Consider the following 16,070-nt stretch of genomic DNA (forward strand, 5'->3'; position numbering starts at 1 on the left):
TCCCAACCCCCATCCCAACCCAACCCCAACCCCAACCCCAACCCCAACCCCAACCCCAACCCAACCCCAACCCCATCGAGACATTAAGCCTGATAATTTTCTAGTAGGCAGAAAGTAAAATATCAATAAAATATATATGATCGATTTCGGCTTGGCAAAAAAGTATAAAATGAAGGACAACGATACACATATCCCATACAGAGACAATAAGGATTTAACAGGGACAGCTCGCTATGCTTCAATCAACACACATTTAGGGATCGAGCAAGGGCGCCGAGATGATATCTAAAGTATGGTTTATGTGCTCCTCTACTTCCTCTGGGGCAGCCTGCCCTGGCAAAGTATGAAAGGACAAACCAAAAAATAAAAATATGAAAAAATCATGTAGAAAAAATTAACTTATTCAATCAGTTTTCTGACTGAAGGACTGCCTAAAGAATTCTCTGAAATTTTGAGCTATGTGCGAACCATATATTTCTCAGCTGAACCCTCATACACTTACATTTAGTAAAAGCTTTTGGAAATAGCAAAGAGAGAGCAGTATGATTTAAGCAAGAAAGACTATGATTGGCTGAAGGTGAAGCCAGTTGAAAAAGGTGACAAAAATATGAAAAAATAAGCGAATTGATTTTGGACATTTGAACATATATTTATGTGGATAAATAGTTGAATTTTAACAAAGATTAATAAGTAAGATATTTCATGAAAGGAAAGATTACTGCTTTTTTAGCCCTTGCTGTGATTATTGGAACCATGTTTTCGGCCTATGATTCTGGTTCATCAATTGAAGCTAGTTTTGCTGAATGGAAAGAAAAGATGGCTGTTGAATTTTCCCCAGAGGAGGATATGTATAGGATGAGAATCTTCGCGGAGAACCTTGCTCAAATCAATGCTCACAATGCTAAAAGTGGTCAAACTCACAAATAAGCCTTGAACCAGTTTGCATTCATCACCAGGGAAGAATTTGCTGAAACCTATCTCAGCAAATTTGAACAACCCAAATAAATCCTAGACTTGAAGGAATCATCGACACCCAATGGCCCCACCTACGATTGGATTTCTCGTGGAGCTGTAAGCCCAGTGTTGAATCAAGGCCAATGCGGAGCAACCTATGCATTTTCTGCAATAGGCGCAGTTGAGGGCCTATCCGTCATATTCTATCAGAAACAGGTTCAATACTCAGTGCAACAAATGGTTGATTGCACAGCTGCTTATGGAAACAGTGGTTGCGCAAGTGGAACTATGTAAGCTTGTTTCAGCTTCATAAAAGATAAGGGTACATTATTGATTTATCGTAGGTGTTGCTGAAGCTAGTGCGTATCCTTGGGTTGGTTATGCTAGTTCATGCAAAGTCTCAAGCGGATTCTTCCGAGTCGGAAATTACACATCAATAAGAGACTGCACTAGTTTGGCGAACGCATTGTCTGCACGAACAGTTTCGGTTGTGGTGGATGGGCACAACTTCCAGTTCTACACATCAGGAATATTTAGCAACTGTGGGGCCAGTCTTTCGTTGGCGGTGCTTCTTGTCGGCATGAACGACTATGCTTGGACATTGAAGAATTCATGGGGAGTGTCTTGGGGAGAGAGTGGGTATATTAGAATAGCCCGAGGAAACACATGCGGAATCTGTACCTATGCCTCGTACCCGAATGTCCTTTGATTTGTCCTAAAAATAATGGCGAACTATAAACTATAAAATATATTGTATACACAACATGAATAGCTTTGAACTGGCAGATTTCACAAAGCCACCATCACTTGTTGATGATTGAAGTGATTGCATGTCTGATGCATGTCTGATGCATGTCTGATGCATGTAGGATGTGTGTATGATGTGAGTAAATGTATGAATGTGAATGTCGTAAATTTCTATCAAATGAATGCTTATATAGAGACTGCTTGAGTAAACAGCATTCTCCAAAATGATTAGATGTCCTCTAATTCATTGACTGCTTATTTGGCACCAGATTATGAGGCTAACTCATCTCCAAACAGCATATCCCTAATCTTACTATTATTCAGTCTTTGGCCCCCATCGAATCTATTGCCCTCGATACTAAAGTTGGGTCTAAGAGTTTTGTCGGGGGACATTCTTTGGTTGTCATTCTTCTTTCTGGCCTCTGCTAGTTATTTTTAGAGCGTCTCATTCCGACCATGTAGTTCACTGATCCTTTTGTTCATCGAGGCTTAAGTTTGACCATATTGCTCAAGCCTGGCATGGGCATTGCGCAACTCTTCAGAAAGCCCTTAGTTTCTATTTTCCAGTTAGTCAACTAGATCTTCAAGATTCTTCTGGTCGATGATCGTTTCTTCGAGTTCTTCTGTTATTTATTTTATCCTTTTCTACTTTCTTGCCACGATCGACTCGAGCTGTTCAATAAGTACCTCATACTCTTATTACTTCTATTTCTATTACTATTTGTAGGCTTTGAGGATCTGTGGGCTAAGGGTGTTTGGCTTTTGGGCTGATTTGTCATTGGTTGTTCTGGAGAATTGCCCTGATTCATGCTATCTTCGGACTTTATCGAAGCTGTCCAGCAATTATTTGAAGTGTAGGTAGTTTTGGTGAAGGTCCTTGCTGGTTTATTGCTGGTAAGGGGAGCCTCGATGTTTCGATTGCTTCCAAACAATGCCCTCCAAGATTGAATCGATCCGATCGAGCACATCTCTAATCGATGGCATAAGTTCAACCTGCCCATTAATCGTAAACTAGCTCGATATTTGATGTCTATTGCCATTGACATCTTCTCCTTCTCCCTCCCCCTCCACAACCATCAAGACCAATTAAAAACAAATTAGCAGAACAGCGCTACTGCTTGCATTAATAATCCTATCATTCTGGAGTAACTCCCTAACAATTTTGGCACACGCCGAAAGCTGCGCTTGCATCTCGACATGATTCATCGCGTAAATAGAGTTGATTACTTCGTTTATTTTGAGGACCATGTTTCGAGGGCCGATAAGGCTTTGGGGAGTGTTGGATTTGGTTTGCGATTTATGAGGGCTGCTGATGGTCTGTGGGTGGCGATGCATGTTCAGGACGAGGATTCTTTTATATTGATTTTGGTGTTCAATAATACTAATATATCTAATAATAGCAAATTGGGTAACTCCTCCAATGTCAGGCCATACATACACTTTGCATAAACATTCTGCTTATGCGCATATGCTCTAATTTAACATAGGATGAGTTTGCATTGGATCATTGGATGTTGTCAATACTGATGGTCGGAGTCTTGCCTGCAATCTTCAGGGCAATGATCACAATGATTGCAATCACAATGAACACAATCAGGCAGATCATCAGCTTATCAGTGTAGATTTGTTTGGCGAAATATTTAATATGCTTCTGTGCTCTATATGCTATAGTAATGCTGAGTACCTCTTCAAAGTGGTGTTGGTGTCTTTCATTTTGTCATAGATGCTGTCCAGTTGCTCGATTTGTCGATCGAGCTACACGTTTATGGTGTCAGCCATTACATCCATCTGGATCACATTCTTTCTTGCTCGGTTCAGGGCTTATAGGCCTTCCTGTTGGATGTCATGGCCCTGCTGGATTAGTGCTTGTTTCTGTTGGCCCCCGCTTTTGCCTTCAGTTGTATTTCCAGGTTTCCGATGCTTAAAAAGATCTTCTTGCTGCGCTCTCTAATTTCTATTGTATTCAAGCAGCTTCTCCAGCTGTGAGTATTTATTCGAGAACTATGCATACTGCGATTAATGCGCCCCGAGGCCATCCTCCAAGGAATCCTTAATGGTGAAGTCATAGGTCTGCAATAGATTTTTAATTCGATTTAGTTGCTTTTGGCATTTGTTAGCATTATCGAATCTTTGATCGCCACTTAGTTTCTTGAGTGATTATATTTTATTTTAGGAGTCTTTGAGCTGGTTGCGGAGTGTGTCTGCTATTTACTACAAATTTGACATCTAAATCTGTCTGTTTAAATATTATGCATCAGAGCTATGCGCTATCTCCAAAGTTATATCAGACCTATTTAAGAGTGATACTGTGATACTTCAAAACTATACCAAAATCGTATAATGTTATTGTGAGCATTTGGCAGATGGGTAACAACAACCAACCAAAAGCACCTAAACCAACGCTGGAAGATGCATTGATCGACATGAGAATAAACTCCAAGCGCCTCAACCGTGAATCAGCTAAAGCCCTAAAATAATCTCAGGCCTACATGAAAAAGGCGAAAGAAGCTCTGAAGAAAAACAATGAAGAAGGCGCAAAACTGTACCTTCAAAGCGCAGCTTCCAAACGCTCCGAATGTATGAATTCCATAGACCATAGCTATGAATGTGCAGAGAATGGCGATGAAGATGTAATTCATCGGCTCCAACATGAAGAGCATGGACGGGAACCAGAAGATCATGGACTCCTTCCAGCAGATGGCCACAATTGCCAACATGAATAACCCCAACTTCGAAAACATGTCGAACAACATGTCTAACCTAGAAAAATGCATGGATGACATTCTTATCAATGGCAAAATGATGGAGGAAATGATGTCACAAAATAATAATGCTGACCAAACTGCTGATAACATGTTGGAAGTCTTGAAGGGTGAGCTTGCCATGGATGCTGCAAATCAAGTTAATGAGGCAGCTCTGATCCAGCAGAAGGAGATGGAGTTCCAGGAGGATCTCAAGAAACTCTGATCCGATATATCCCAATAAATTGGTCTTATGCTACTTACAATATACGTTATTAGATAACTTTTCTTCATTAATTCCAACACATATACTACTTATTTACATCATCCTCTGTATGCCATGGCAGTTTCCCCTGCAGCCCCTCGATTAACAGCCGTAAATTCCGAAATCTCCCTCTTAGTCTTCGACTAGAAGTAGCCTAAATACATTCCAAAGAGCATCATCCCCTTCAGGTTATTCCTTACCAAAGTAGCCAGCAGCCCCTTCCCATATTTTATGCTACCATTCTTCAATTCCAGACAGATTTAAACCTGTCGAATGAAGGCATAGTGGAGCCCAAAACTGCTGACAGTGAATATGCACAGGGCAGCGAACAAATCTTGCATGATATAGGAACTGTAGGACAAACGACTGACAATGCCTTGCACATTATTCAGGATGGCGAGCTCGAGTGTAGTATTGAGAAGAGATATTGGGAGTGTATACTTGAGGCCGTTGATAGGCACTTTGGTCTTCAGGGTATACTACTTGAGCTTGATCCTGACTTTTTCGGGGAGATTATGCTTGTCAATGGGCAGAGACGATGCGAGAATCTGATAATGCATGGCAACTTGCGCGAAAAGTGTGCTTAGCGTATTTGCAATAAAGCAGTTAGCAATAATTACCCATTTACTGATGTTGTTATGGTTGGAGGATCTGCCCATAAGGTAGTCAAAGATGATGAACTTGGTACTGAACATTGTGCCATTGTAGTCAATTGAATATCTCATGCCATGCAACAATTTGGGGAAGCCTTCGATGCCCCACATGCTTCTCAGATAGTATTTCAATTAGTTGATTTGACTGTTTTTGGTGATATGGATGTTGTTCTGGGAAACCATGAGAGTCTGGATGCGCTGGAAGGGGTAGGTTAGGGTCTCTGTGATCAGAATCGGAATGTTTATGAGCAAAAGTTTCACAGGAAGGAAGTGCTCACTGAAATCGAAGTTCACAACGTACATTTTCAATCAGCTGCAGTTGCGGTCGAATAGCTAAGCAAATGATATCCTATTTTCACATTATTCTACAACACACATATATGATGATACCAATACTGATTGTGATACCAATATGTTTGTGATAATAAGATTATGATAACAATGTGATAGCAATGTGATAGCAATGTGATAGCAATGTGATAGCAATGTGATAGCAGTGTGATAGCAATGCGATAGCAGTGTGATAGCAATGCGATAACGAAGTAATAACAATAATTACGCCTGATCAATGCATCCATTGTTTATTGTCGTATCATTTGTTCTTTTTGGTGGGCACTTACTCTTCAGAAGATAAGGATTAGTCGGATTAGTCTTCCCATTCCTCCCCGAACTATTCGAACTCTTCTTCAGTTTTTTTGTTTTCTGTGCTGGCCAGTTGCTCAGATGCAGCAATGAGCGACTTCTCCTCGGCTTGTTTCTTTCTCTTTCTTGCTCTATTCCTCTTCTTTTCTTCCTTGTCCTTTGCTCTCTGGCCAATAAACAAATCGGGCATATTCTTTATGCCTTATAAGTTTTAGATTTGTTCGAAGTCGAAGCCTAGAACATCGCGGCCGGGCTCGTCAGTGAAGAAACACCGAGTGTATATTTACTTGTACTCATCCTACTTGGTGACACTCAGCCCATAAATAGCAGAGTTATTGGGTGTTTCCTGACTTTTCTCCTCGCTGTCGAGGATATTGAACAGCCTGCCATGCAACTTTAGTGGAAATATCTCGATGAGCCCCTCGTACTTGGCATACTGGGTTGTGTTGATCTGCACTTTCCGGAAGTTTGTCACATCCAGGAAGTACATATTCGAACTAACTTTGATGCAGTACAGAGCAATCGAGCAGCTACCCAGCTATTTCGCCAATTTCATGGGAATCTTAATCAAATCATCCTTACAGATTTTGGGAATTATCACTGAAAATGATATCTTCACAGTCGCTGTGCTGTTTTGTTCATTGTGTGAAATTAGCTACTTCGACATTTTCACAACTGTGGGGTATCTCGATTTCAGGTATTCGACCAGCCTCTGTGCATCATGCTCGTTGTTATAAAATACATCCAGGCCATGTTCGGCTGGCTCAGTCTTCAGTATCTTTTCACTTATCTTTTGCTTTAGTAAGTTTTGTTCGAGATTTAGTATAGTTTTTTTGTGGCTTGCAAACTGTCTGATCTGAACGACGGCGACCCAGTCGTGAGGGGTGAACTTTCTCTTGCAGTCGAAACATTGGGTGAATTTCTCGATGAATTAGACGACCTCAATGCATTATAGTTTTAGCTTATCGTTGATCTATCGGTTGAAGATTATCTTCAGTTTGATCCGCTTGCTATGTGGCTCCGTCCATACAAAATTTGCAGATTGGAATTAGACCTTGTTGAGGCCTTTGACCTTCTTGAGGAGGATACTTAGCATTTATTGGCTTTATCTCTCGCAATGCATCCAGGGAGGCCTCTCATACCTCTCGCAGTATTTACAATAGCTGATTGTATCCCCTTAAAGCATCCTCACTTCCTCGATTTCCTTGATGGTGCATGTGGGGCAGATACTCCCCGAGTTAGGGATGAACTTTATGCCACACAGTGCGCATAAGATGGACGCAGATGTCTGTTGTTGCTGCATTATCAGTTATTATGTGATTTATATTGTTATGGCCATTTATTAGCAATGCAGATATATAATATTTATATCTTTTATTATCTGCGTACGGATATGCCAGATATCGGATAGGAAATGCAATAAAAATAATACGTCATCAACCCCTCCAAATTCACAGACTATCCATTTACTTTCTAATCTATTGCACTAGCAGCATTAAAATTTCCTCATTTTTTAGCTTCCAACTTCCTTTGTTCGACTTTATTTCCATCCATTTCCGCCCGTGTGTGACACTTTCTACTGTCTTGAACTCTCGCAGGACAGTATCCAACTATTTTGTGTAGCTTCTCTCAATGAGCGTATAGTAGTAGCCCCATAGATCTCCATTTCCTCGATCTGTTCGTACTGCATCTTCCAGCCATTTCCTTGCCTTTCCACTTTGTTGTCTTTCCAAAACAATTTTGCGACGGTGCAGTTAATTGGCGAGCAAGTTCCACAGTTCTCTATTGCTACACTTGCTTTCTTCTTTTGCGTGTTATGCGGTTCGAGGAGAATGGCCTTCCCCCATATTTATCCGCTTTTTGGACAGTCTTTCAAGGCCTTTTATATGGTACTGACGGCTTGCTTCTTGTTGCCATTTTGCAATTCCATCTCTATGAGCATAAGATAGAGTTATTCGTTCTTTGGATTTTTCATTAAAGCCTTGTCTATGACTGACCTCGCTTTATTCACAAACGAGTTGGCTAATTATATTTCCACGAAGAGCTTCCATAAGTTTATCGATGCTGGATACTCGCTGGTGGCCTTTTCAGCTAAGGATTTTGCTTCAGCATAAGACCCAATTTATTTTTTTATCTTTATTGCCAGCTACCAAATTTGTTCGCTCTTCTTTTGTTTAAAGAATTAAGAGCACACCTTCCATGCTTGAATATAATCACCAATTTGGTATTAGAGGAGAACCGCCTGCATCGCAGAAAGGCTGTTTGGGTATTTGTTATTAAGTTCGACCAAATATGACCGGGCTTCTTCGTATGACCCCCTTATCTTTAGAATGTATACTCTTTTGAGCTCGATTGCTTCTCTGTCTGTTTACTGGAGACTGTTTAAAGCATTATTAATGAGGATCTCTGCCTTGGAGATATCGTTGTTTTCAATAAATTTGTTAATGATGCCGAGCCATAATGCAGGATAATCCGGAAATACTTTCAGTCCGAAGTTCATGCTCTAAATGACTTACGATTTTCGTTGCTCTAGGCTGAGGCGTTCTTCAAATTACAATAGCTTTTCCAGGAGCCGTGGGTTTTTGGTTTGCAGGACTCCGTACTTGTAGAGGAATCTGGTTGTGTCGATCGATCCTTCTTACTTTTCAAACAACTCCACATCCTTAAAAATCGAATGGTTCAACTCCTACTCGGTGAGTCTCAAATTTATCGAAGCCTTTACAATAGACTCGCAAGTCGATAAATTGTTACTCTTCTCACAAATTAGAGCTTATTGTAGCCATTATTCCCTTGTTATCACATTTCCATTCTTTTCGAGTGTGCTCCTGCATTTTCGGATCAGCATTTCTATCTTTTCGACGTTTTTATTATGGTCGTCGGATTGGGTTTCTTAGAGCTTTGCTGCACTTATCCAAATTGCTAAAGATAGGGGGTTTGCTCTTCTTGCTTTATTTAGAACCATCTTTGCAGTTTCATAGTTTTAAAGTTTTGCTAGGCCAATCCAGAGGTCGATTTATTTGGGTAGACACTCGACTGCTTTGTACAGCAAGTTTTTGGCTTCTTACAAGTCTTCGAGCTCAATCAACTATTTCCAGAGTTGGGTCGATCGCGGTAGATTTTCAAGAGCTCTCCTTAAGACTTTGGATTTCATCTGTTTGTTACTGCTTTATTTACGAGCGATTGCCAGCCACAACTTCTCGCCTTTAGGGATCTGTCTCAACCCCTAAATTAAAACATTTTTGGATTCGTCTGCTTTCTCCACTCGACTCAGTTATATCCACACATCCTCATTTGCAGAGCAATACTGCAAAGCCCTTCTTAAAATTTGTCTGGCCGAATCCATTTTGCCGTCAAGTTCTTCGATCCTGGCAGCTGATAGCCAGATATCAGAGTTGTTGGGACTCGACTCTAATGCTGATTTATGAAGCAGCCTCGCTCTCTTGACATCTCCCATGAATTCTTCATCGCGCCTGGATGTGTCTAAATGAGTGAGATAGCCAATCTTATCAAATTTCTATTTGGGCTGAGAGTTGCTTATATTTTAATTCTCTGCTTTTTCTAGATTTGTTTTTAGGAGAATGGATTTGGCTTCGCGATATTCGTCGCGGCTCGATTATTCTTATGTGATGGCATTTTGATTGTTGTTCACATTGGAGTTGATGAAGCTGGTCAGCATTGAATCAGGAACGGGTGTGTACTTCTATCTTTTATGCTTCTTGACTGACAAATCGATTGCTTCAGGGATGTTGGCCCATTACTCCTCTGTGACTTTTGAGAGATCTCTCTTAAGGTCGGTGAACAGCTCGCTGATTGCCAGATTGTGCGGATCTTTCTTCTGCTTTTTTATTTAGTCTTGCATTTTTTGCTATTTATGAGCAAGTCTTCTTTCCTCTAGTCTCCTCTCACAGAAATCGAACGCCTCTTATGCCTGCTTATCTTCGTCGTCCAGCTGCTCTCGAACGAATAATGCCCCTTTGTATCCTTCCCATGAATCAAATTTGTTATCTGCATAAGCTGCATCGTCGATCTATGTTTGCTATTTTGATTGGATATTGGCACCTTTAGTTGGGCCAAGATCACTTCGCGTAACAAAGCCAATTGCTCCTCGCCCTATCCCTGCAACATAGCCAGGAGGAGGAGCACCAAAATTGGGCTTCTTCAGGACCCATTGCTCTTTCATCTGACTCTCTTATAATCTATAAAGATTAAAGAGATTTCTCTTATTAAAAGTAACCATCATTTTGATCACGAATCAGAGAAAGCAATTAAAATAAGAAGTATGTCTAAAACTATAGTAGTAGCATTTTACAAATTAAAGTAAATCAAATATTCCATTCATTCCACTAATTTCAGTCGCTTTTGATTTGCGAACTGATGTTTTACTTTCGCTTTTACTTTTATTTTTAATTGTGAAACTCCTCTTGTTTTTCTTACCTTTATAAGTTCTCCTGAGGTCTGTTGCTATTCTTTCCGACCTTAAATTGAATTTTGTTTATTTTTTTATTTGGGTTTTGGCTCTCTTTCTTCGGGATTTGGGATTTCCATTTCACGCCATTTTCTTCCATAAGGCTTTCGCCACAGACTTTTTTGTATTATTCTAAATTATTGTTTGTAATTACGCTGGATATCAAGAAGCATTTTCTCATAGTTCGGTCTTTCTTCAAAAAGCAGCTTTCTGGCGTCTCCTAAGAACATGGCTAAGCAGTGAGGAGTCTATGGGCTCGCTTTGAAGACCCCCTACCATTATACTGATGATTTTATTCTCCCTATTTCCTCATACTGCTCTAATTTGGTCAAAATATTCTGCGAGAGGACGGTTTCCCAAGGCAACTTCATCGATAAGTAGAGCATGGAATAGATCCAGGATTAAATATCGTCCCTCCGTGATTGCTCTAGCATTTGATTTAGAGTTACATGCTCCTAAATGAGTATGGATGCTACAGAAAAGTGGAGTTCCCACCAGTTTTTTTCCCTTTCTCTCATTTATGTGCCTTCCCTTAGCCATATAGGCTTTGCTAAGTCCGAAGTCGATGATAAAAATCTCATCGTACGGGAATTTGACCATAAAATTCTATGGTTTGGCATCTCTATACAAATATCCCTGTTCATTAATTTTACGAATAATCTTCAAAGTCCCATACATAATCGACAAAAGACAATCCTTCGGCAAAAAGCTGTCCGGGTATAGAGTAGCAGCATATTTCTAATTAGCAATAGGTCATACATCCAGAGTATATTCAAACTTCTACATGACCAAGTAGCTGAATGTCTACTTCTCCCCATAATCAAAGATCTTTGGGAAACCGCGTTACTCTTCAAATTATTTATAGATCCGATATTCGAGTAGTAACATTTGTTTCGCATTGCTGATACTTTCCTAAATTAACTCCGATGGAGTACTGTTTTTATGGCGGCACTCAATGATTTTGCATATGATTTCAGTTCTTATGATGGTTATTAGCTTAGTTAGGCCTCGTATATTTGGCCGAATGACCCGTCGCCGATTTTTTTGATTATTTTCCAGTTTCCGATTTGATTTTAAGATTACTGCATGCTTTATCTTTTTGTTTAATGTTTATGAATCTACTGATTATAAATCTATGTGAAATATATGAGATGCATGAATCAGTTGCATTTACCGATGCAATTCACTCTAATTAATATAAATTACAGACAAACCAAATATTAAAGCTAAAATTGATTCTCCGCAATGCTTTGCTATTATACTTATTCTTACATGCAAACATATTATGAAATGAGAGTAAATTTTATTTTAGTTATTGTTGTTACATTAAAGATACTTTCTGCTTATATTTTCTTTTTTAATTTCCATGTTTTCAATGGAAACAAATACTATCCAAATATTTTTGGAGACAACCCTTATTAATTGAAGGCTTTAATGAAGAATATAAAATAAATTTTAATATATGAATAGCTTTATATATATAATAAGGGGTCGCTATCGGAAGATAATGCGATTACATAAAGTTAATCCAATACTGATTTATAATGAACAGAGATTATCCTGAGAAATATCAAGGTTTTTCCACTATGTCCTATTCTGTCGAGTCGAAAGCCTCTTTGAGTTCAGCAATTAGATTTTCAGGAACATTCAATTTATGGAGTGCCTTTTCAAGATTTTACCAAGTTGCATTAAAATGGGCTTTCGTAATGCCCATACCTTTGTGAGCTTCTTTCATATCCTTGCCCGCGTAGTGGTTTGGACCACCTGCCAACATTGTAATGAAGGATTTTTGGCTCTTGGCTTGTTTTGCCATATCTGTGTGCTCAAAAAAGGCCTTGACTCTTTCATCAGAGAGCATGTTCACATAGAATTCATCAACAGCCGCAGATATTGCAGCTTAACCACCGATTTTTTCATAGAGAGTAGCCATTTTTAAATATTAATACGTATGTATTCGATAAAACCCCCGATTTTATATGTTCAAAATGTTGAGTTCCTTCAAAGCGTTTCTGTTGGATTTAACAATCAATAAATTACAGGTTCAGCAAATCCGACTTTATTGCTTGGAGAGAGTAGGATTAAATCAATTTTAAACCAAATTTCTCCCATCTTACAATTTTAAATCAAGAAATAAGTGGTCGAAGAATTTATTAGTAAAGTATAATCATGAAAAGCATTTCCATGGTTTTTTGGCATAAATTAACAAATTACTGAGCAAAGATACAGTATGAATATATTAAATTATAAAAGAGCTTCTTCTATTCATTATTATGGGCATTTACAATTGTATTTATTAATATTTAATTTAATTATTTATAATTTGAGTGGATCATAGCTTATGCTAAATACAGGCATAAGTTATTGAATGTGTCATGCAAAGTGTATGTATGATCGCAAATAAATATGAAGATGCTGCATTTGAAATCACTTTTTATTAAACTATTGATTCTTCTTGGTTTCGAAGACCTTTGCTGCCCCTAAATACTTGACATATGTGTTCATATAAAGCTACTTCAACGTTTTTTTGTCGACATCGCTCAGCTTAAAGTAGTTTTCGCTAAGATATGGAAACTTGTTCACAGTGTAGGGTTTGTTCCATAAATTTCCAAGAAGTATCTCTAAAATTGCATGCTTCTCGATTTTCTCGGCGTCAGAAGACTTGTCCACCCACTTTTGGCTACTTTTCAGGATTTCATATTATGTGCTCACAGTCTTTGTCATATATTCAGGGCCAAACAAAACACAATCTCTTTCGATTTGCTCCACAGCATCAATGATGACACCATTTTAGACCCTTTGGAATCGATGATAGTTTCTCATGTATATGAGCTCCTTTGAATTCTCATGCAGTCTGTCGAGACTACGCTCCTTAAAGAAAGAATAGTTCAGACATTACATGTATAGGCTTTTTATTTAACTCAAGCTGAAGCATGACGTCAGTATGTTTCGAAAGGTGAAAGAGTTCAGACCCGCAAAGTAAACTGGAATTTATTCAATTAAAGCATGCTCAATTAAGCCATGATACTGGTTCTAAATGTTATGCTACAGGCGCAACCTATTGCCAAAGCGATTTGGATCTTGTTCGTACAAATTGATAACTCTCTCTTGTTCAGCTTATTCTAATTACCCATTCATAAGGCTGTTGTTCAACTCAGGATCTGTGGCAATAAAAAATGATGGATCGAATTCAATCTCCTCAATCTCTAAATGCATGTCTGGGTTTTTTTATGTGAAAAGTTTGGTGGGGTGAGCAACATCCTTATAGACATGAGCTTGAAAGTAATTCTTCATAAAGTATCTCTTCTTTCCGATCAGGGGAACTGGGTCAATGTTAAAAATAAAGGCTTTATCTTTCCATTATCTCTTAAACTTCTCCACCAAAAGTGCAATACTCTCATTATTCCCAAACATTTTCGGGATGGACACTTTCAACTTCGGAGATTTGCTGTCGATTAATATCTTATGTTTCTTTTCCTGTGAGTTTAAGTACTAAACCACAGCTATATTTTATTCAGGGAGCTGCTTGGAGGTTTGAGTCTATCCCTGAGTTGGATCATTAAGTGGCTTGTTGGATGAGTGAATCGATGTTTTAAGGGTCTGGCCAACCGGAGATATAAATAGATTTTTGCATAATTTCCGATACCACATGCTATTCAATTATAATCCACACTCAAATTATACAGACAATATCGCAATACATTGTTGATGAAGATATTGCCATTGAAAAACCCTGCAATACTCAAATATTAGACAAACTCTCTAATTTATAATACTTCCTCTTGAAAAGATCCATGTAATTCACATAGATTTTGTTTATGCAATTATAGCTTATTTGTATGCTAACAGCAGCAACAGCTGAAATGAATGTCGTCAAATGGTGAACTGGTATGACGATTATAAAATATAATCCGAATTAATTTTAATATCTATCGCATTATTGTTTGGAATTGAAGAATTGTATGGCCAATCAAAGTAAAGTTGAAGGAACTCAAATAAAGTCGATGATTCACAATCTGTTGCTTGGGTCGACAAAAAAAAAGTTTGTCACGGCAGTCATTATTGCGATCATCGGTTTCTTGATACATATCAAGAATATTCAGAGCTCCACAGATAGCATAAAACTGAGGCCGAAGAAGAGCAAAAGTGGAGTATTTATCTATTTAAAATTTAAAGGACGGAAAGGGCAATGTTGATGCAATATTCTTTTCGAGGATCAAGAAGCTAATCAAAGTGGTAATTCCTAGTTGGAATTCAGTAGAAATGCTCGATTTAACTCTCCTGACTGTGTTCCTCATTTTGAGAACCTTCCTCAGCATATACTTGGCGACAATAAATGGCAAGATCGTGAAAACAATCATCAACCGTGACTTCAATGCCTTCATTCGGAAAGTAAGAGTGGCTTGAATTTAGATAGCAAACCTTGGTTTGATTGCATTCCCGGCCTCCTTTGTGAACTCATTCCTTGACTTTTTAAACAAGAGGCTTGCAATTAACTTCCGAAAAAGACTCACAACCTATTTCCACAAAAGCTATCTCTAGGGAATGATTTTTTATCAATTGGGCAATTTGGACAGCAGAGTCACAAATCCAGACCAACGTCTAACATCAGATATCTAAAAATGGTCCAGCTCTCTGTCGATGATATACTCCAATTTTTCAAAGCCAACTCTTGATATCATATTGTTCTCAAGGAAACTGACAGAGCTTGTCGGATGGCAAGGACCTGCTGTGATCAGTCTCTGGTACTTATTCTCGGGAATCATCATAAAGTTTATTTCTCCATCATTTGGGAAACTCACTGCTATCGAACAGAGGCTCGAGGGAGATTACAGATCCTCGCAAACGGACTTGGTTCATCATGCAGAATAGGTGGCCTTTTATCGAGGAAATTAGTGGGAGAAAAAGAGAATCGACACCATGTTCAATGTAATCGATGGTTAATTTAGAATCTGATTAGCCATGGGGAGAGTATTATGAATAAAAAACTGTATATGGGATTCTTGGATTCAATGCTCGTCAAGTATGGTGCGACTGTATGCGGATATGCGGTGTTAGGTCTGCCGGTATTCGGTCCTGGCTCTGCAGAATATTTAGCAACAATTAGCACGGATCATAGTGCAATCACTAGGGACTACATCCGAAACTCCTCACTCTTGATAAATTTGGCAAAGGCTATCGGCAGATTGGTGATTTCCTATAAATAAATTCAAAATCTTGCAGGCTTCACAACCGTCGTTTATGAAATGAAGACAGTTCTATAAGATTTAGAGAAAGGCCAATTCGTCAGAACTCAAATTTCAGGCAAAGTTTAAGAATCTAAGCTCAACTCAATCAACAGCATGAGCAAAGGAAAGCTATAGTACACCCAGGATTATATTTAATTTGATCATGTTCCCCTTATATCTCCAAACGGAGATGTATTGGTCTAGGAAATCAACTTCAAAGTTGAGAGAGGCAATAATACTGTAATTACTGGGCCCAACGGGTGCGGAAAGAGCTCACTTTTCAGGATACTGAGTGGACTTTGGCCTTTGGCAGGAGGAGTGTTGAGGCGGCCTCAAATGGACAAGCTCTTTTATATCCCGCAAAGGCCTTATCTGCCG

General features: G+C 38.9%; 1 pseudogene; it reads left to right on the forward strand.

Moving 5' to 3' along the window:
* Positions 1-715: 715 nt before the first annotated feature.
* On the forward strand, positions 716-1,663 carry LOC148298616 (cathepsin L 2 pseudogene; annotated as a pseudogene).
* The last annotated feature ends 14,407 nt before the right edge of the window (positions 1,664-16,070 follow it).

The sequence above is a fragment of the Brachycentrus maculatus genome, unplaced genomic scaffold (genome assembly GCF_059751285.1).
Source record: "Brachycentrus maculatus isolate JH-2025_06_01 unplaced genomic scaffold, ASM5975128v1 h1tg001812l, whole genome shotgun sequence".
In the NCBI taxonomy this organism is placed as follows: domain Eukaryota; kingdom Metazoa; phylum Arthropoda; class Insecta; order Trichoptera; family Brachycentridae; genus Brachycentrus; species Brachycentrus maculatus.